This window comes from Parus major, chromosome 2 (genome assembly GCF_001522545.3).
Source record: "Parus major isolate Abel chromosome 2, Parus_major1.1, whole genome shotgun sequence".
Classification (NCBI taxonomy): domain Eukaryota; kingdom Metazoa; phylum Chordata; class Aves; order Passeriformes; family Paridae; genus Parus; species Parus major.
The window spans coordinates 10,610,825-10,633,311 of record NC_031769.1 but is presented as its reverse complement, the minus strand read 5'-3'; positions in this window follow the sequence as shown (position 1 = coordinate 10,633,311).

The following is a 22,487-nucleotide window of genomic DNA, read 5'->3' as shown; positions in this document are numbered from 1 at the left end:
CTGATGTTGCAGTGCTGATGTTGCAGTACAGGTTCTGTGTGTTGAGGAGGACACTCAGAGCAGGTACCTCAGTGAGCAGCTGCTGTGGGGCTGCAGGTTGAGCTCTGGGTGGCAGATCCCAAGGCCAGATGAACTCCTGTCCCTTCACAACAAAGGCACAGGGACCTGTGGCCAGCTGAGGGACACCCAGAGATGGAGCAAGAGCTGAGGAGCCCAGACTTTCACATACTTGGACTGTAAGGGTGTAAAACCCCAGGGATTCCTTTGTTCAGGTTCCTCCTCAGAAGCACCAGCTCTGTTATTCGGTTGATGCACCATGATTAAATTATTTTAAGGATCCAGACATCTAAAACTCTGCTATGGGAAACCTGGAGTTGAGCCAGTAAGAAAACCTTGTCAAACTGCAAGAGAGTGTGGGTATGGCTGCAAAGGGACCTCAGTTTTAGCTCGAGGGGGTGAGTGTGACTGCCAGAGCTGCTCCCAGGTGGTCAGACAGGACACTTTCCTTAACATTTACTCTTGGCCATGCATGTCAAACAAACATGCTATTCAATATTTTGATCCCAGTTTTAAAGCAACTCTTCAGTGGCACCTTCTGCAGCTTTTTTTATTTCCTTTTCAAGATTTCTTCTATAACTTCTAAAGGAAGATTATTTAGAGAATGAATTTCCTTTAAAAGAACCAACACCTTTTGTTAGACACAGAGTGAATTTAGACCCTGTGTGCATCCACATTGCTAAGCATGTGTTGTGAAAAGAGCCCTCAGCAGTGTACCAGTTTTCTGGGTCTTGTCATCTGTGTGATACACCATCACACTCTGGGAAAAACAGTTGTATAATTTTGCTCAGAAAAAGTCTTCGGGGATATTTCATATAAAGAGATTTTATTCACTGACTATGATATGAGTCAAAATCTCTTAGACTTGTTACCATAGCTATTCTTGTCTGCTACTGCTGGTATTTTCTATACATATAAAATGTACTTTCGTTCAGAATTCAGGGATGAATTCTTGTAAAAAGCTTCAATAAATGATAGAAATACATTTCCTGCCTTTACATATAATTATGCAAAATAAGGATCTTCAATTTTGAACTTACTCTTCATTCTAGCACAGAAAATATGCTCTAAGAAAGGGTAGATGATATCATCAGTTGGAGTACTGCTGCATAACTAAGGATAAAAATTGGGGTTTGAAAAGATGTCTATCATTTATTGAAGAAGCAGGGATGTACAGGGATTCAGTCTATTAAAAATTTCTGTAGATAGTGATATTCTATGCTTGTAGCAAACTCAAGTTTTTGCTGCCACTCCCACATCTCTAAACCAGGAACAAGCAGGAATATGGAGATATTCCACTGATTGGCTGGCAAAAGGAAGCAGAACTGCCCTGACAGTCTGCAGCTTCATGAACAGTTTGCTGGGGAAGCTGCTCCATCACGTAGTATTTATTGAGGTCTTAAGATGAGCAGATATCAGGATACAATACTTGCAATATGAACAAGAGAGAAAACTTCAATTTTAAACATAGAGCTGGAGTTTAACTTAGACAAGAGTGAAAGTGTGGTAGAAGAGCATATATGTTAAAACAAATGCAATGATCCATTAAGTCAGTTTATGTTGTCCTTAAGGTTGCTACTACTGGGATTGAGCCTGAAATATTGCAGTGCTTATTGTTCAACAGAATTGGCAAGAAGCTTTCCCAGACACTTACTCTAATCAAATATGAGCATCAAAGTATGTTTTGGATTGAGTGCTGATGCCTTTCTCCTTGTCTCTGATGGCACTGGTGCTGTTTAACATCTTTGTCAGCAACATGGACAGTGGGATTAAGTTCAAGCAAGCATGACCAGGACACCAAACTGAGAGGTTCAGTCAACACCCTGGATGGAAGGGATGCCATGCAGAGGGACCTGGTCAGGCTGGAGAGGTGGGCACATGTGAACTTCTTGAAGTTCCACAAGGACAAGTGCAAGGTGCTGCACCTGTGCTGGGGAGATCCCAAGAGAAAATACAGGCTGGGCAGGGAATGGATTGAGAACAGCCTTCCCTCAGAGAAGGACTTGGGGGAATTGATGAACAGGAAGCTCAACAGGTCTCAGCCATGTGCACTTGCAGCTAGAAAGCCAAATGTGTCCTGGACTACATCCAAAAAGCAGTGTGGGCAGCAGGAGGAGGAAGGAAATTCTCTCCCTCTACTCCACTCTGGTGAGACCCCACCTGCAGTTCTGTGTACAGACCTGGAGAAGCACAGCATAAGAAAAATGTTGAACTGCAGTGGGTCTGCCACAAAGCTATCAGAGGGCTGCAACACCTCTCCTATGAAGACAGGCTGGGACAGTTAGGGCTGTTCAGCCTGGAGATGAGAAGGCTCTGGGAAGAACTTACAGAGCCTTCAGGTACCTAAAGGAAGCAACAAGAAAGCTGGAGAAGCACTTCTTACAAGGGCAAGTAGTCATAAGCTAAGGGCATGTGGTTTTTTAAACTGAAAGGGTAGGTTTAAATAAGATTTTTAAAATAAATCTTTTACTGTGAGGGAGTTGGGACACTGGCACAGGTTGCCCAGAGAAGCTGTAGGTGCCCTATCCCTGGTAGTGCTCAAGGCCAGGCTGGATGGGGCTCTTAGCAATCTGGTCTAGTGGAAGGTGTCCCTGCACGTGGCAGCAAAGTTGGAAAGGGATGATCTCTAGGGTCCCTTCCATCCCAAATCATTTTATGATTCTACAATTCTAGGATTTGGGTTTCATTCAATGCTACCGAAACATTTCTTGTGGCTTAAATCATAGCAGTTTTCTCAGTCTCTTAATAAAATATTTGGAGAGGAAAAAAGAAAAATCCTTGATGTGCTGGTACAATTGTTAGGAGGAGAGCAGTAGCAAGTGTTTCACGAAACTTCAGGAAAAGCTGATATTGTACACTAAAGGAGAACTTTTATCTTTGGTGGAGCTTCTCCTTTGACTGCTATGTCTATTTGACAAAAAATCTGCTCATAATGTAGCTGCTGAGACTTTTGTAACTCAGTCAAGTGTGCTGTTTTCTGAACTGTTTCAAGCATCAAAGGTGAGCTCTCTACCATTAAACTCATTCCTCTGCTCACCTTCCACCTTTCCCTGTATTCCTGACCTGTCCAATAATTTTTCAGCCCTCTGGCCAGTTTCAGACAACTTGGAGATAGTAACTGGAGAAAATTAAGTTCCTACAAGTACTGTGAAAAGCAACAGCAATATGACACTTTTATGAAACTGCTGCCACACACTTCTGAGAATGTCCTGCTTTCTAGGAAGCTTTGTCTGATTTCGTACTAGACAAAGTAATAGGCAAAAAAAACCCTAACTGTTTAAGACTCAGATTTGTAAATTGCTGAAGAAAACATCTGTACACATCTCTGTGGTGCTGTGCTGTCTGCTCCTCTTCATATTCTCATGTTACAGATTGTAATCTCCCTGGATGGAGCCATGCTGCTAACATAAACAGAACTGGGACCCCAGTTTGCTTTGATACACAAGGAAAAACTCCATTGCACAAAGGCAAGAAAGCAGCTCAGAAACAAGAGTGCTTATGCCCAGTTTAAATAACTCTAAAAAAATTATGATGAGTATCCAGCAGCCTTCTCAGTAATGTGACCATTTATTTCCAACTTCATAAAGCAAAAGAAAGCCTGTTAATATCAGCAGCTAATTACAGCGCCTCCTTCTCTCTCCAGACACATAAAAGAGGCTGTGAAGTGCAGGAGGGAGAGACTGCAGCAGTGGCAGATTGAAGCTCTTCTTGTTAAATTAAATCTGGCTGAAGATGGAATGTGTTAGAGTGGACAGCAGTGATAATGGGTACTGTTTCTTCAGTGTGTCTGTGTATAAATTAACTACCTTTCAGTGCTATCTGGACAATAAAGCTTCAGCAGTTTTCCTCCTAGTTCCACATATGCTGCAATAATTACAAGCATAACTATATTTACTTCTGGCAGTAAAAGTATGAATAAATGATGTCTCTGTTGCTGTGGTCATGTTCTCTTTGGCCTCTTCTCTCGTTCTGCTCTATCACAAATCATGTCCTCTACTCTGGTAATGCAGAGAAACACAAAGCCGGCAGATGTCTTGCTGTGTGACATATTTCCCTTGCACTTAGGTTTTTAAACATTCAGTCTATCTATTTTCTGAAAGAAATGTGAAACTGTGATAGAAAAAGAGTGCCTGTAATGCTCGTGCAATGCAGTGGTGCTGTGTCATGGCCCATGTTATTTCCAGATGATTTAAAACATTGCTGACTATTACCTTTTTCTTACTTTATTTGGCTTCCCTTTCAAATCACAGTATCTTGCCATCAGTGCTGAAACTAATTTGGCTGTGACCCTTATGCTTGGTGGCTAAATTGATTTTTCTCTTCCTGATTCTTGTTTTCCCTTCCATTACAAAGCACCACCAGGATTCCCATATGGGTAATGCATCACAGTTTTTGGACAACTGCGTAAAAAATCCAGTATTCTTATGACTTGCAGAAATGTAGTTGAAAAGTAACAGTAACAAGAAGAAAAAATTCAGCCCAGGAGTAAAATGTAAAGAGATTATGTCTTGCTAATTCTGCACAGGGAAATTCAGAGACCTAGTTGCATTCATGTTTTATTCCTGTAATGCCTCCAATTATGTTTTCAGCTTGTTTATAAGGTTCACATTATTATGAAGCACATTGGGCCAATATTTGCAAATAAATGAATTTTTACTTGAATAGACATAATATAGGAGGGAAAAAGACACTATAATGCCAGCAAAGTAGTAAAGCCATCTTTATCTGGAATATTCAGGTACTATAAAAATTAGATAAATGTATTTCAATCAAGGACAGGATTTGAAGTTCTAGGTTTTGCAAGAGTGTGTGTGTATGTGTGTGTATGTGTGTGTGTGTGTATGTGTTGTATTTGCTGCTTTTAATTCATAAGACCATAGTTTAGGGGGCTCTGTGTGTGTATGTGTATTGAATTTGCTGCTTTTAATTCATATGTTCAGGGCTTTATAAAAAAGCACTGATATATTTTGACAGCAGCAAACAACTTGATTTTCAAACATCGTTCATATTTGCAGCTTGGGGTAAATTTGTTTTTCTCTAGGAATCAAACTAAGTGTCCTAAACATGAGGGTTTACTCCTAATTTCAGACCTCGAAGCAGTAGTTAATTGGAGTTTGCCTTAAGTTCGCCTTAAGTTCCACTGTACAGGGTTGCTGGTTCCTCCCCTTCCCATGAACAAAGTCCTGAACATTTCCCCACCTCTCATGTTAAACCACTCTTTGATATGGGTAGGTGCCTCCAGGAATGTTGCAAAAGCAAGACAGATTTTGGATTTGTTTCAAGCTAGGACTCATCAGAAGAAATCTTTTTTTTAAAGTTAAAGCCAAAGTTTTCCTTTTTCTCTGCTTTGGAAGACCTGGTGAGGGTACATTTCACTGATACAAGAGGAGCTCGATCCCCAAAGCCTCGCAGGTGTCTCAATGCTGGATTGCTGGACCTCGCTACAGGAAAGCAGCCTGGGCTCACTCCTGGGCTGCCTCACTGGGGTGGGAGCCCTGCTCCACGCCCCAGAGTGCTGATAATCCACCAAGGAGTAAATGTGATGCTTTTGAGGTTCCCTTAGTGACACTGTGCATCTTGCAGCCTTTCCTTTGTTCCCAGGTGCTTTGTGGCAGCTGCCTGGAGGCCCATGGCTTGTGCCAGGCTGTGGCCAAGGACAAGGTTGTGGTGCTGGCCAGAGGGAGCCAGACCTCCCAGAGCAGATCACCCACACCAGGAGTATAATGTCCTGTCCACCCATGCAAAGCATCTGAAAGAAGAAAAAGCCTTCATTTCCTGACAGTTTAAAGAGGGTCCACCTCTTGCATCCTGTCGGAGAACAGCATCATATCTATAACAGCAACAGATATTTGGGCCTAAACCTCTTTCCCTCTGAATTTCTTCCAAGTCAAAATAAGTTTACTGCCAGCCTTATAGCACATTCTGCAATTCTTTGATGAAAGACATTTCACCAGTGTAAATTATTATTTTATTACATTTGGCAGACAGAATGTTTAGCAAGTCGTTTGAAATGTATGCTTCTTCAAAACCCGCTAAATGCAGTGGGAATCTTTACACAGAATCTCAATTTATCCCCTTATACTTCAGTTGTTTTTTTAATCTTTCTTTTGAACCACTGAGTAATTTTCAATCTGAAAAGAGAATCTGGGGAATGATATGCAATTGTCACACACACCAGCCTTTTAAAAAAAATTTGGTTTATGACTTTGATGTAGTCTAGACAAATGAACATATTTCAGAAGCTTCTGAAGCTGCTGACTGACTCATGCAAGTACTGGTTAATATTTTAATAATTGGCTCTTCTAGCTTTTGAGATATGAACATCTGCAAATGAGAACTTGACACAGGAAGTCAAGTCAGCTTCTACATTCCCCTGCAAGGCAAGAGAGCAGATGCTGCCCACCAACCCCTGTTCTGCAGTTTGGAATGTCTCAGCTAAGCACTGCAATCCTTTGCCATTGATCAGTAAATCACTGATCATGGGTGAACCATGGGGAATAACAGGAAGAAACTTAATGCCGTGTGAACAGGGGTCTTGATACTAAATCTCTCCTTAACATCATGAATATACTCATGTGATTATAATATATATTTATTTGAATGCGAATGCATTTTATATTGCAATGATCTTTTGGCAGCTAGGGATTACTTTTTATCCTTTCCTGTATCATAAGGCTAATGAAACAGTCAATTAAATTAATCCTCTGCAAATTTAAATTTGCTGAGAAATGAACACAGCTATAAGCTGTAGAATTTGCAGCCATGAGATATTGACAGGGAAACAGGCTAGTGCTATTTGATAAAGAGTTAGATTCAAATTGAAGATGCTCTGTGCATCACGATCCTGTCCAGTCAGGGTAGTCTTGCAATGGTTGCAATTCTTTACAAACCTTTATTTATCTCTTGTTTATCTTCCTATTGAATCTTATTCTACAGAAATCACTTTTCCCTTAAATTAAAAAGGACTCTTCCTAGCCAGGAGAAAAGTGAAATAAGGCTTCCTGTCTTCTCCACATCCACACCTTTCCATTCCTAAATTTTGTGATTCTAAAATTATCCTTACCTCTAAGATGTAGTTCCTTTAGGGAAAAAACCATTGCACTGGAACAATGTTAAGCATTTGAAATTTCCAGTACAGACCTCGTTAATCCTTTTAACAGAATAATCTTCATCACTGGATTCTGAAATAGGAAATGCAATGGTGCCTCCTTTATTAATTAGTTGGTGGAATTAATTAACTGCTAACTAATAACTAAATAGCCAACCCTGCAAACATTTGAGCATCTGCATATCTTTAGGCATGAGAGTAATGATAGGAGAATTGACAGGAGAAACCTATGTCTAAAATTAAACCAGATTGTGTTAGCAAAACAGAGATTTTAATATTTCTCCATAGAAAGACTGTATTGCTGTCTAACTTCTACAGCAGTGGGTTTCATATTTACAAATATATATAACTAGATTTGCCTGTCTATCTGAAGAAAACACTATTTTAAAGTAAAAATGTACATGAAACAAGAAAGAAAAGAACAGGGATCTTCTATGCTGGGATAGAGGGGAAAGATGTGATTCAGTAATTTATAATTAGTGAAATAAATGAACCATGTATTGGTTAACAAATTTCTGTCTTGTTATGATAATACTCAGATTTTAAAAACACAGTGTTCTGGGAGTAATCCCAGAATCCAACGCAGAATAACAACACTATGATTTGGTGTTCATTCATATTAATATGCTACACTCAGTTTTTAAACTCCATGATTTTTTTCATGCTCTTCCCTCAGCTTCAGATGTTGTAATTGCCAATAGCTGTCTGTAATTGTCATTGCTCTGTCACAGGACACTCATTGTCCTCAGAGTAGATCCAAAAACCAGGGCACTCTGCCGCTTGTTTGTGATGACCACTACCAGCAAGATGGTTAACATCACTGAGAATATTTATCTTCAAAATTTAAAAAATATTTCTGTCACTGTTCCATGAATGCCATGGTGAGTACTCGAGACTTTGTACAAAGAACCAACAGCAATCAGTGACCTTCAGACCTTCATCTGTCTTGCTCTTTTTTTTTTTCTTTGTTTTTTTGTGCAAGCAGAGAAAATATGAAGGTGGCCACTTTACTCTGAGGTCACTGATGAGACAGAACTGTGTGGATTTCATTCAGGGAATAATAAAAAAATAATGTAAACTGCAGAAACCCTCTTTTTCTTACTCCTGGAACGATTTGTAAAGGAGCAATTAGCGTTCTCCAAGTTGTGGAGTAAACAGGAGGGAGAGATTGAACCAGCACTGTGTGAGTTACACATCTCTGGATATGGAGAAAGGATTGCTGCAGTTTTGCAGTTTTGTGGTGTTGGGTGGGTCACTGGTGTTGGATCTGCTCATTTTGTTTTCATTTCTGTTTCTATGTCACAGACAAAGTTTCCACAGATAACCTCAAACTGGCTATATTTAAGATATCATAGAATTGTCTGGTTTGGAAGTGATATAAAAATCCAGGCCCAACACTTCTGCCATGCTCAGGGACTCCTTCCACTAGACCAGGTTGCTCAGGGCACCATCCAACCTGGCCTTGAAAACTGCCAGGAATGGGGGGTATCCACAGCTTCTCTGGGAAACCTTTTCCAGGTGCTTTGATACCCCCTCAGCTGTAGACCACCTCCTCCTACTCTAGACCACAGAGCCACAGCCACTGTGTGCCATGCACAGCAGCCAAGGCTCCTCGATGTTCCTGAGATGATCTCCGTATTTTTCATGCAGCGATTTTTATTTTAAAAAGCTTCAAATGTTCAAGTTTCCTTATTTGAGCAGTTGAGATATATCTTTTGCACTAACACAAAATGTACAAGAGATGTCAATGCTGAAGTTTGCTTTGTGCTTAATGAGAAGAGATAGATTTGTGTACGGTGTCAGTTGAATGAAGAACATTTGGCAAATGAGCAGATACTGATGAAGTATCATTGCTGTGAACCAGTTGTTCAATGTTTCATGACAAATTTACTGAAGATACTTAACATGCCTAATTTTTCTCAGAAAATGTGGTCTTGGTGCTGAGGATTCAAAGACAGCTGCAATGGCATAACATGTTTCTTCTGCACTTTAATGGATTGCAGAAGTATTTCGGACCTTAAAAAAACTGCCTCAACAGTGTCCCCCAGATTTTATTCATAAAACATGATTTCTTTACATTCATCCAGTTACCAGTGGTCTACCTTGCTTTTTTCATGCTTAGCCTTAAGCCTGGAAAAATTTGTTCCCTTTAATAGAAACAAATGTGTAGTATGTTAATATGGAGAAGTATTAACTGTCCTCTGTCATTAAGATTGTGTTAATTCTTTTTTTTGTTTTATCCATCACAAGGGATTGTAAACCAAAATATGAAAAACATAACAAGCAACACTGAAAAAGGCTGAAAACTGAATTTTGCAACTTTGGACTTAATATTCTTTTAATGCCCAAACAATGCCATGTCTTAGGAACAAGATAAAAGCACTGACAGTGTATCAAATTCCTGTGAAATGATTCCCCTGCTTTGCATAGTATAACATCACCTATTGAGAAATGTATTTGTTTAAGATGCTGCTACATCTGATTATGAGATTATGTTTAAGAAGATAATATATACTTTACCAAGCATTACTTTACCACTTATTTAGTGCTGAAGTATAATCCTGTTCTATATAAATGGCTAGAATACAAAATAGATCTGCCCTGACTTAAGGAAAGATATTTTCTCCCCTCTGTTTATGTGCTTCCACAGATGTGGGCTTTTCTGAGTTGCAAATGCTTTTCAGAGTTCTTTTTCACACCCTGGAGGGGCAAAAAGCAGATTAGGATTTTGGGGGTTTGTTGTTTGTTTGGAAAATAAGTTTTTCATGAATACCAAAACAAGAAGTGTAGCATGAAGAATAACTTAAATGGCTTTTCAGTGTTGTATAAACAAACCATGGAAACCTGAAATAAATGAAAAATATTGAACTATGGAATTGGCACCCTGGGTGAAATTAGGTGCAGTATGAATTTCATATCCAGGGCAGATCTTCTATGTGGGATTACAAAGGTCATCTATTAAAAAGTCCAAATTTACCAACAGCTACACCTTGCTCTATATGTGTTTATGTGTATATTTCACACGTTCAAGAATTCTTACTGCAGAAAGTTATTCATTTTTCTGTGGGAAATCATTTGTATTTTGCACTGTGTTCACAGACCAGCCAAATCATTCTATCTGAGGAAGAGGTTGGCTACCTATTAAAGCACTGAAAACTCACACTTCTGGGTTTAAAATGTACACCTTAATGAGGGAGCTGCCAGAGACAGCAGCTTGGGATGGAAAGGCACATTGTGTTGATTCAGCAATACTTTCTTCTTGCTTCCATCCCTATGTGAGTTCACACAGACTGACATTCCTTCAGCCCTGATTTGCCATTCTCTTTTCATCAGGTTGTGCCCCTCAAGGAAATGATACTCCCATGGCTCTAGCATCGTAAAGCTATATAGCTATTCCCTGACAGGGACTTTACTGATGTCAAAAGCTAGTTACATCTAGAAGGTATAAAATAACAAAGAGCACTTCAGAAAAGATGCTCTCTCTATATATATAGACCCTGTCTCACTCCTGCAGGCCAGCTCTCTCTGCCAGCCAAGCTTTCCAAAATCGATGGCTTCTCCTGGGGCAGACGTCTGCAGAGCATCTGACAGCTGGGAAAACCAAAGTACTTTTCCAGGTTGAAGTGGTGGTGTGATGCTTTCCACCTGGGACTGAAGGAGCATTACAAATGAATCCATGTGAAAAAATCATCCAGGCAGATCCTCTCCTCCTCCTTGGCAGAAGACTGCTCTGGAAGTTCTGTGCTGCTCAGTCTGCCCTGAGCATTCTGCTGTCACTTGTGCAAATTCAGTACTTGAACTAAATTGGGGTTAGGTATGATCTGACATAAGTTTTGACAGTCACATGCTAACTGTGCTACACTTTCCAGTCCTGTAGTTGTGAACTTCAGTCACATGGCCTCCACTCCTCCAATTTCCACGTGCTCAATCTGCTATTTTATCCATCTTCACCATTTTTTCCAAGGGGCTTATCCTTCCCAGCTGACAAGGACAATTGAAATGTGAGTACCAGGTTCTAACAGAATCAGTTTATCTCTATTTTGGGATTACACCCCACAGCAATGAAACAAGGTCCTGGTTTGATGATTTTTCCATTCAGGATTAACTCAAGGATCTGGTGGATGGTTGAACTCAAAACTTGTTGACTCTTCCCATTTTAGTAAGCATCAAAGCCTTACATACCATCATAAAACATCTTTGCATGAGGGACTTTCTCAAATAAGACAATCCATAGCAATATTTAGATTATTTTTCTCAGAATGAGAACATGTTAGAAATATGTATGTGGCACATACTTGTGTGCTCTGTGCACTCAGCTTGTGCCCTGTATCACCCTGTAATTTATGTAAGGTAGTGCTGAGGCAGGTACTCCATGCAGGGGAGAAAGATTTTATTTATTTAATATTATGAATTTCAGGAGCTTTAGTTCTTAACTGTGCATGACAATTTTATGCTTCTGAGTGACACACAAAAAAACAGAATCATTTAGGTTGGAAAAGACATCTAACATCATTGAGTACAACCTCTAACTCGGCACTCTCAAGTCCACCCCTACAACAGGTCCCCAGGTGTCACATCTACACATTGTTTGAACCTTTCTAGAGATGTTGATTCCACCACTTGCCTACATCATGTTCCATGTCTGACCACCCTTTCAGTGAATAAATTTTTCCTGATGTCCAATCTTAAACCTCCTCTGGTGCAACTCTGTGGCTTCTGTGGCTTCTTACTTGGGAGAAAAGGCTGAGCCCTTCCTGGCTCCTTCCAGGGAGCTGCAGAGAGTGATAAAGTCCCACCTAAGCCTTCTTTTCTCCAGGCTAAACACCCCCAGCTCCCTCAGCTGTTCCTCATAAGATGTGTGCTCTGGTTCTTTCACCTTCTTTTCTTTTAATAAGACACTGTTTAAAGGACTAAGAAACAGCTCTGGTTCCTGCTGCTACTCTAACTGTATTTGAATTTAAACTTGCTAATAATAATATCTTTGTTTTATTCATTTAAGTTCTTTTCCAAAGAACTGTGAATTTTTCTCTTCCTGAATTTTCTTGATAAGCTTATGTGCCAAAAAACACAATGAGACTATTGGTGCAATTTGCTGCAGGATAATATTGTATGACATTATGGTCAGCTTGCAACAGGGAAGGTGGTTAAATTTAAACAGAATATTACCCAAATGTTATTGTCCAGTTACAATGTTTAAAATTATAAATATAGTGAAAAATCCTTTCTTATTAATTTGAATATTAATGGAACAGTAAAGAAAAAGAATCACATGTATTTGTAGTTTGTAGATCTAAAACTAGTGATACTGTATGTGGAAGGAAAATGCACAAAAAATATTTGATGACACCAAGTAAGCCCCAAATAATTTTAAGAAGAAATCTGGAAATTATTTTATATTGAGAAGACAGCAACTGTGTGGATGTAGGCTGGATTTCACATGTGTCTATCACTTTCATTTCCTTGTATATGCAGCACACAAAAAGAGTTTGGCACTCTCATGGGAAGCATGAAAAAGAGCTACTTTGTCAAAAGCTTAAGTATAAAATTATCTTAGATTCACCTAGAGTGGCTGTGACACTGCTTGACAGGTTTTAGAGAGCTCCTGGAGAAGCATCATTGTTTATTCCCCCAAGATAGCTTAGAAAATAGCCACACATAATTGCAATCTCTCTAATTTTTGACCCAAGATGACAAATAAAACTTGAACAAATCCTATTTAAATTAAGATAATTAGGTGAATAATGTCCAATCTGGCTCCACAACTTTTTGTGAGACAAAATAGACTGAAAAACATTGACACTAAAGGCCTACTCCTCTAGAATATGCATCTTTATCCCACTAGGTCATATTCCTTACAAGACCACATGGATGCATTTGAATTCCCCAAATTTTCAGCTATATATATTATATTGCAGATAAGTGAGACTGAGAGTATTTTCTTTCCCAATAGTCAACTTTCCTTTCCTGTTCCCCACCACCAGCCCTAAGGGCTAGTGCTGATTGATTAATGAGCTCTACATTCTCATAGTTGCAGTTTTTATCATATTAAAGCTGTAGGGTTTTTTTTCCCCCTTCTGCAATAGAAGCAGGTCAAGAATTATGTATGACTGGTTATAGGGTTTGCAGACAATTTTTTTTCTGTTACCAGAATCCCCTCCATCAGGTACCCATTTTGTTTTAACTAGTTGTTCCTCACACAGAGCTCCATGTAGAGAGAATTGCTGTACTCCACACAATGTGGGTGGTATAAATGCAATATATAAATGCAGCTAATAGACTTGGAGGACAAGGGGAGTGCCTAATTTACCTAAGCTTTGCTTTATCATGACTGTTATTGCCAGAGATTCTGTTATCAAGGTCATTCATTCTGCAAAACAGGGTGCCATTTCTCTACATTTTTGCAGTAACCCATTAAGGCTTGCTTGAAAGAGATCTTTCTGTTATATAACACATTATTTTTTCATAAATAGTCTTGACTAGTTTGGAAGTAGAGTTTTCTCTGGCATCAGTAGCTTGTGTTGCAATTCTGTGTTTCAAGTTCTGTCAAGCTACTGAAGTTGAAGGGAAAATAAAAGTGAACCCTCTTAAGCTATTCTCTCTGCCTTACTTTAACTAGATTTGCACAGACCTGTGTATTTCTAGCTAGGCTGTAACCACTTGCCTTTTTGTTTAGGCACAAAGCTAGGAAAAAGTAAAAAGAGAATAAGCTTTCAACAGCCTCAGAACTGTTCCTTTCCATGCTTACAGCAATGTGGTAGAATTCTGTTTTCAAATGTTTTATAGATCCAGAATATTTTTAAATTTAATTAATGTTTAAGTTTAATAAAATAATGCACAAAATCATTATTTTGTGACATTAATGAAGTCTATTTTCTAGCACAGTTTGAATAGGCAGTACTAAAATAGCACTAAAATACATTAACATTAGGTCATCTGCTTTGCATTTATAACAATAAGCTCACATTTTCAGAAAGGATAATCTTAAACAACTTTTTTTCAGTGCAAACTGTACACCTTTATCTTAAAATTCCAAATGTTTCAACAATAGATGATGATTAAGGACTAGACAATTATTCTTCATCTTTCAATGATTTATGGCACACAGAAAGACCTTTTCTCAAGAGTTTGAGCTGCTAAGGAGGAGTATGTTTAAATTGGCAGCTCCCTGCCTTCCTCCTTATTTATTAGGCACAGAATTTACTTCATTGTTGCCATCATACTAGAAAATGAGCTTATTGACTTTATTGCATGTTTGGTCCTTGGTGTGGACATATATATGGTTGAGTTCTCTAGAATTTATATAAGCATATGCAGAAAATGAAAATAAAGGACACACATTCCTCGAGCAGCTAAAACAGGAAGACAAAATGCAATGGCAGGACTCATCTTCCCATAATGGGCTTTTGTATTTATTTGCCTTAACCTGCACAATGTGCAATGTGATTTCCAGGCATTGAAATAAGCATTTTGCTTGTCCCAAGGAGCTAAGTAATCAGAGGAAAATAAACACCCAGTAGGAAGAAGAAGGGTAGTAAATATTTGAGAATGTTGACAAAATTCTTTGCTCTTTTATTCATGTGTATGTAATTTGAAGTTCCTTGCTCTTTAAATTTTGAACATACTTGCAGTAGTCTTTGGAGTCAGTGGCTCCAGGATTTTAGTAAAGTTGTATTCAGTATGAATAAAATAAGTGGGGAAATTGAGTGTAATTTTGTCTGTTTCTCTTGATATGGAGGTCAGTGAACATTCATCACTTACTTGAAAAGGACTTATAAATCACCTCAAAATTCTAATTGAATGAAAAACAGGAAACCAAAAAGCAAAAATCTGTTAAGATTATATAATCTACCCTCCCTCTGAAATAACTATCACCAAGCTGAGAGTATTTTAAAAATTACAGTTAATATCCTGTGTATTTCCTCTCCCTGCTTTGGTTCCTGTTGTTTCTTTTCACATGCCATTTTTAACTCAATAATCTCCCACAGTGGTTGTCATACTGAGGAAGGTAGTTAATAATAACTAAAATCATGCCTGCAGCTCTTAGGTTCCCTGTTAATAAGTTGGTATATGAGCTGGCTACAACACCTTAGGCCAGAACTGTCAGACCTTCATCAATTTGAATTATACAAGACATCTCTCTAGCATTCATGTGTGGACTGGCTGTTGAAGTAGCACAGGACAGTTCCATCCCCATTTTCTCTGACTTGGTGTTGTACTGCCTGTACCCTGCTGTGTGGCAAGGCTGGGGCAGAAAACACACACATGAACTGGCCTTGAAAACTCTCATCTGTTTAACACAGTTATGTAATAAAGGATAATAGTTTACAAATAACTGCTGAGTTTGCAATGGTGAGTAGTAAATCAAAAGGCAATTAAGGAGATATTACTGTGCATAATCTGTGGGGTTAACCCAGTGAAGTAGTGTAGGAATAATCCCTCCCATTCTTCCTCTTTTCATCCCATCCTTAAGGAAACTGTTAATGTCTTTCATGTGCTTCTGCTTGCTCCTTTGCCTTCTTGCCATAAATGTCATGTTTTACTTCCTCAGCTATCCTCTAAAACTACAGATCCTATGCTGATCAAGAATTGACCACTTGTGTTGACACCCTGCAGGCCTCTGTTACCTTCTTCGCTTTGTGTGCTCAAGCCCTCTGTCCTTGTTCTATCTAGGCTTTCCTCCTGGAGACTCTTACAACACCTATTTCCCCCAAGGATTACTCACTATCCCATGGTGTTGTGTACATAAGAAACATCACCTTGCACAAACTCCCAGGCCTCATTTTTTTTCTCTGCATGATTTGTGTGTCCCCACATCCTGAAGAGCTGTTCCTGTCACTGGGCATTCTGGGACACTTTTCTGGGAAGAGCTGGGATTGAAGAACGTTCCTGCTTTTATTTAGATTTTGGGAGTCATTAAAACAGCCTGAGGTGGACAAGAGGGCATTCAGATGTAGCGCGGTACCAGGCAACTTCTTGTGGCCTTCACCCAGTGTGTTGGCAGAGCTGAAACAGCTGGTAGAAGTTAACTGATGTCCATTTCTGCAGAATTCCTATCAGAAGAAAAATAATTATTCTGTGCTGTTTGGGAAACGGAAGATTTAGAAGATTTTCCACAAAGTTTCCCGGCCTATATGAAGGTTGTCAGGCAGATCTCCTAGGTGAGGCACAGAAAAAGATTGTTATAGATACGTACTCCCAGGTGATTTGTAATCAGTATGTGCCTTTTATGCATATCTGGCATCAAGGATATAAGTACAGAAAGAATATAATTCTTAATTGTATTAAATGGAGTAAGAGTTATCATTATTATTATTACCAAAAAGATTTTGTACTTCTATTTTTAAACCCTGTGTAATTCTGTGATGCTTCTCCATTTAATTAATGTGCCAGTACAATAAAATAACACACAAAATCATTATTTTGTGACATTAATGAAGTCTACTATTTGAGCACAATTTGAATAGGCAATTGAACAACAGTGCACTAAAACACATTAAAACCAGGTCATCTGCTTTGCATTTCTAACAATAAGCCCATACTTCCATGAAGGGTAATCTTAAACCACATTTTTTTTCAGAGCAGCCAGTACATCTTTATCTTAAAATTCCAAATGTTTCAACAATAGAAGATTGTTAAGAACTAGACAATTATTTTTCAGCACCCATTGATTAATGACTTAGTCTATGACACACAGAGAAAGTGTAGAACAAAGGAGTGCATTATAATAATGCACAGGCATTAAACCATCTTCATTAATAGGGTCTTTTTGGATTCTGCTTAGCATGAAACAAAGTATGCCATAAAGAAAGTGAAGTATTAGCTTTAAATATCTCTTTAAATGCACTTGATAAAAATAAAGCCTATATTTGTGCCCTTAATCTTAAAAATATTTTGTTTTCTGGGATTCACACATTCTCCAAACTAGGTGAACTGCAGCAGGACTTCTGAGGTATCAGTTGAGGTCAGTTCTTATAGGCCACATTCTTTATATTTCATATGTAATATTAGGGCATTGAAAAAAATTTGATCGTGTCATTCATCCTCTGCAAAATAGAATGTTAAGGTACTGCCCAGCACTACTAGCAGGAGCAAAATCTGAATATTTTAAATCAGTTAACCTGTGAAGATTTGGTAATGCAAAACTTTAAATGGTCCTGATAATAAATAAGAATGAGCATAGTGAAACTACAGCTTTGACTATAAAAGACTCACCTTTGTTAATGCTCTGTTTCAATTAGAACTCTGTAAGTTCTTTCAGGTTTTAATCCATGAGATATTTGGCTTCTCCTTTTACAAATATCTGTTTAACTCTGACACCATCCCTCCTCCCACTGATTTTGTCAAAGCTCCTAATAGGAAAGCACATGCCTGCATGCTTGAGAGACTTAAATAAGTCCACTGTGCTCTCCACTTTTTCACAGCCATTGGTACTCTGGACTTGTTTGTTTGTTTGTTTGTTTGTTTTCAAGCTTTTGGGTTAATTTTAACTAAAATATCTTTCCCCAGTGCTATTGAGTCTGTGTTAATAATCTACATCACACCTAACTCAAAGAATGAGGCTAAAATATGAACTAGGCACAGACCATGTTCATAGCATTTGGAAAGGACAGAAGATGGATTATGAAGAGGTTGTTGGAGCTAAGTGAATAATTCACAGTGAATAATTAATTTGACAAACTTAGCTTCTTTGTGTGTACAGACCAGATAACAGTCTCTTTCATTCACTCATTATTCAGATTAATTCAGTCAGTATCTTTTGAATAGGGCACAGTAGCTAAGGCATCTCATCATGGATCCAAAAGCACGAATTAAAATCTCTCCCTGATTCATATTTCATTGAACTCCTCTGAAAACTTGGACCTCCCCCTCTGGGACAAGCAGGCAGGCAGAATTGATGTGGCATGGGCCAAAAGCCCATCCATCCCAGACCATGGAAAGTTCCACTTGTCTCCAAGCAGTCGATGTCAGGTAGTGGGAAAACATCCTTACAAGAGAATTGCTGTTCAGGATGAGGCTGGCTTGAATAAAGGATCACATTGCTGGTTTAGAGTGCCAGGCTGATGGAAGAACATCATGGCTTTTTTCCCATGTGTTTTTAAAGTTTTTGGTGTATTGGCAGGCATGAAGGGTGAAGTCCAGTCCACATGTGCTACCTCAGACATCTTTTGCTGCACATATTTTCTGCACACACCTACAGCATGCAAGACTTGATAACTGGGATGCTGCTTTGGAGGAAAATCTATACTCTTGAGTTGAGACTCCTGACATTTAATGGCAAGTGAGAGATACTGGGAATCACCAGCTAAACCCATATATTAGGTGTCTGACAATGAAAAATGCAATTGATACTGACTATAAGTTTTCAGTTGTATTCATGGGCCCAAAATAAAAGTTTTCTGCCTTTAGAAAGACCTTATAAACAGGTAAGATGAGAGAAGTACAGGGAAAAAAATTGAAATATATGAAACCACTATGTAGTAGGAATTGTGCCAGGCTAGCTTTAATTAATAAGGCTTTTGTTCTTGTTCATTTGCCTGAGAAACCTCTACATACAATTATTTTTTTTTTCTGATTTGGATTCTAGTTGGTGTAATGTCATATACTTCATGCTATATCTAACAATGGTAATTACTGTTGGTTTTGTTTTCTACTCAGATGTAACAATACTTTGATGAACTGCTTTTCACTTTAATTGCATTAATTTAAACGTGTATCTGATAAAATATTTACTGACAACTTATCTGGCAAGGACATGCATGGTTCAATAATCACAAATCACACTGTAGTTTGTACATATTTTATAACAGTAATTTGTTGGTCAATGTTTAAAAGTTTAACAGTAGAACCTTTTCATCATATATTCTATTAGTTTATCAACAAATATTCATTTCTTCTAAATGGTAAGCTGTAAAAAAGAAATAATAATCCTCCCATCTCTATTAGCATTTGACTGATGAAAAATAATATTAACATTAATTAAAATGTATTGATATCACAAAGCAATCATGATTTTGAGCTTGCACATGAAAGAGAAAGTAGTTTTCTGCAAAAAAGGCAGAAAATGCTTTCTTCATGCTATTAGAAGATACCCCAAGTAAATTAATTCAGGAGAAGTCCAGAGTCATAGGTATTGCTTTTTCATCAATTGTTTTGATGAAGAAGAAAGCTAAAAGCAATAATTAAGATCTTTTCAGGATTCTAGGCTTTAATTTGCTTAATTTTATGTCATGGCAATGACAAACTCAATGATTTTGAGGATTTTAAGTAGTAACTTTAGACAGTCCAATTAAAGTCATCACTAGAGAAGGTAACAACAGCTCCCATCAGCTCTGGACACTGACCATGCTTTAAGCCTTGTCTCCTCCAAGTGCATACAAGAATTAAATCCAAACTGAACCCATAGAAACAAGGATTTGAAGGACATTTCACTGGATTCTGAGTCAAAGCTGGTGTTTCTGCTCTTCTGCCTGATCCTCTGAGCCTCGTGGCAAGCAGGAGCTTGTCCACACTGCAGCACAACATTGACACTGCAAGAACCACAGACTTGGTGTGGAGAGTGAATCCCACCCAAGGCTCACAAGTAGCTTCAGAGTTTGATTTCTGTCACAGCCACAATTGCATTGCTCTCATCACACAAACTATTTCTGTTAGTTTGAGTTTCTTCTTTAGCCATCTCACTGGAACTTTTTTCTTCACTGACAATTTGGGAGAGATTAGAGGAAATATTTCCCTTCACATAAGGAAATGATTATAAGAACTGACTAAAGCAACATATCTTTTACAAACAATGAGTGATATAATTTAGACAGAAAGAGACCATCTGCAAGAGATATGCATAGAGATGGCTTACCCAAATCCTCCTCAACTTTGGCTTATGTTTTTTTTTCTTCAGAAGACAAATTAAGCTTTGATAAAGATTTTTCTCTTCTTGAACAGTTTTTCTATAATGTTTTCCTACTGTACACATATATTTGTGATTATTTTAATGGAAAATAATTTTATTAAAATGTTTTCACATATATTCCTTGGGCAGGAGAAAGTGTAGCTACAAATGCCTTTTAGTGACTGCTTTGAAGACTGAAATCCACTCCCAGCAGGTTGAATGACTCCTACACATAAGCAATACATGGTCCAGGGGATATCTGACTTTAACTTATGCAGCCTGGAGGAAATCAGAATGAGGCATAATCTACATTAGTAGATTACTCATCTTGTGCCTTGCCTTCCTTCCATACTGTCACCTGCTGGAAAAATACAATGCTTTTATACTGAACTGTAACATTTGTCATCTCTTTGAAACATTATTGTTTGTACAAGAAGAGTGATCAAATAATGAGAGGTACACCACATCCTGATGCAGTAATTTGGAGGTCTTGGAATTTAATGAAAAATCATCCTGCTCTAAGACTGGGGTTTGGGTTGGATTTTTTTACCCCCTTTCATAAATTTACATTAATTTCTCCTCTTTTTAAATCCTTAAATAAAATAAATCATAATTTATTTCAATTCATATGGTCTGTTGCTGAACACTGCTGGCCCCTTTCTCATCCAGTAGATTCTTCCCTTCCTTGGAGTATGTGCAGGGGACTGCCTGCCACGACACCTGTTTTACAAATAAAAGAAAATAACCACTGCTGATTTGTTCCTCTCAGCCAGCCTAGATATCTGTGTGATTTCATTCATTAATGTAGAGGTTAGTCCATTCATACTGGGTGCTCTTTTTCAGAAGGTAATGGCAGTGCCTAGTAAAAATGGGTCATGATTTGTACTGGATTCTGTGGCAACAGGACTAGATCCTGACTCTCAATTTGCCTTGTGAGTTCTGTTCATTACAGATGAATAAATGTCCACAGCATGAAAACAACAATGAAATGGTCAAACTAAATTTCTGACATTTTGCCAAATTCTTGATATTCCTTAATGCACTGACTGATGTCTATTCTTATATTGAATAGCACTTGAATGTAGGAGCTGTAGGCTAGAATGGGAATGGCCTCAACAGCTGGTAGCAGCTGTTGAGGCCATTCCCATTCTAGCCTACAGCTCCGTTGCATGTCTTCCCTCACACAAACCATCCATTTTTTCAGGCATTCTCTACATCTCTCTCTTCAATTAGAGAGCTTTTTTTGCCCTTGGTCTACAATTTCCCAAATCTGCAGTGCACAGAATGACACACACTACCTGAAGACTTAGCAGTGCTGAGCAGGTCAGAAGGATTGCTTTCTGAGCCCAGTAGATGGTACTCCTGTTTAGATAGTTCAATACAGTATTTGCTAGTTTTGCAGCAGAGTGATGTTGCTGACAAACACAGGCTGACTGAGCCAAAAATACTGCAAACACAACCCCAGAAAATGATCCTACAGTAGGCAAAAGAGATGACCTAGACAAGCTCATTGATATTCGTCATCTTTTCCCCTGTATAATGAACACATATTCATTCATATATATGAGCTGTAACTATATTCAGTATTATATCTAATCTTGTTCGTATTAAAGTTTTGCATTAAGCCCTTATTGGCTCCAACATCAATGGGAATAGGTTTGTCATTTCTGTTGATTATATAGAAGCACTCAGTTATACTTTTCTTTTTATAGTCTATTTGCAATGAACCATAGATGCATTCATAAAAGATAAGAAGACATCAGACTCAGTACTTTCAATGCCAAAAATATAAGTTGATGCTCTTTCAACTAAGCAGAATGCTGTCAATAGAAATTAGCAGTGTAAAAAAATGCTGTGCACCATAGGGAGATGCAATCAAGGCTTTCACAGACAGATATCTTGGAATACTTTTTATTTTACATACCCTTAAAACCTAAGCAAGTTAACTCAAAATGCCTTTTATGAATTTGTAAATATTATCTCATGGCTGTATACATGCTCCAAAGCATTTTCCTTTCTGTTTGGATGTTCAGCTCTCCTTTCCAGCAGGCTAGATTAAGCTTCAATGCAGTCTGAATCTTTGTGATTAAAAGGCTGATTTATCATTTTCTAAAAAGAATAATCATAGGAGGACACTGGGTTTATTTGGAATACCTGTCAACCATAAAGGAAATCCCTGCAAACAGTTAAAATAATTGGAAAAATTGCAAACCTATTTACAAATTTCTTAGCATTTTGTCTTTACACTGACACAACAATGATTTTTGACCTTAGTAGCTTTCCCCAGCACAGGCAAACAAGCTTTGAATTATTGTTCTGCTGCAACGTAACAATTCCATTGCTCTGACCCTTGGTGTCTTGCAAAATACAATAGAACAATAATTGTCAATCCTTCCTATACAATGTGCTAGATTTGACAGAGGTCAGCATTAGCTACAA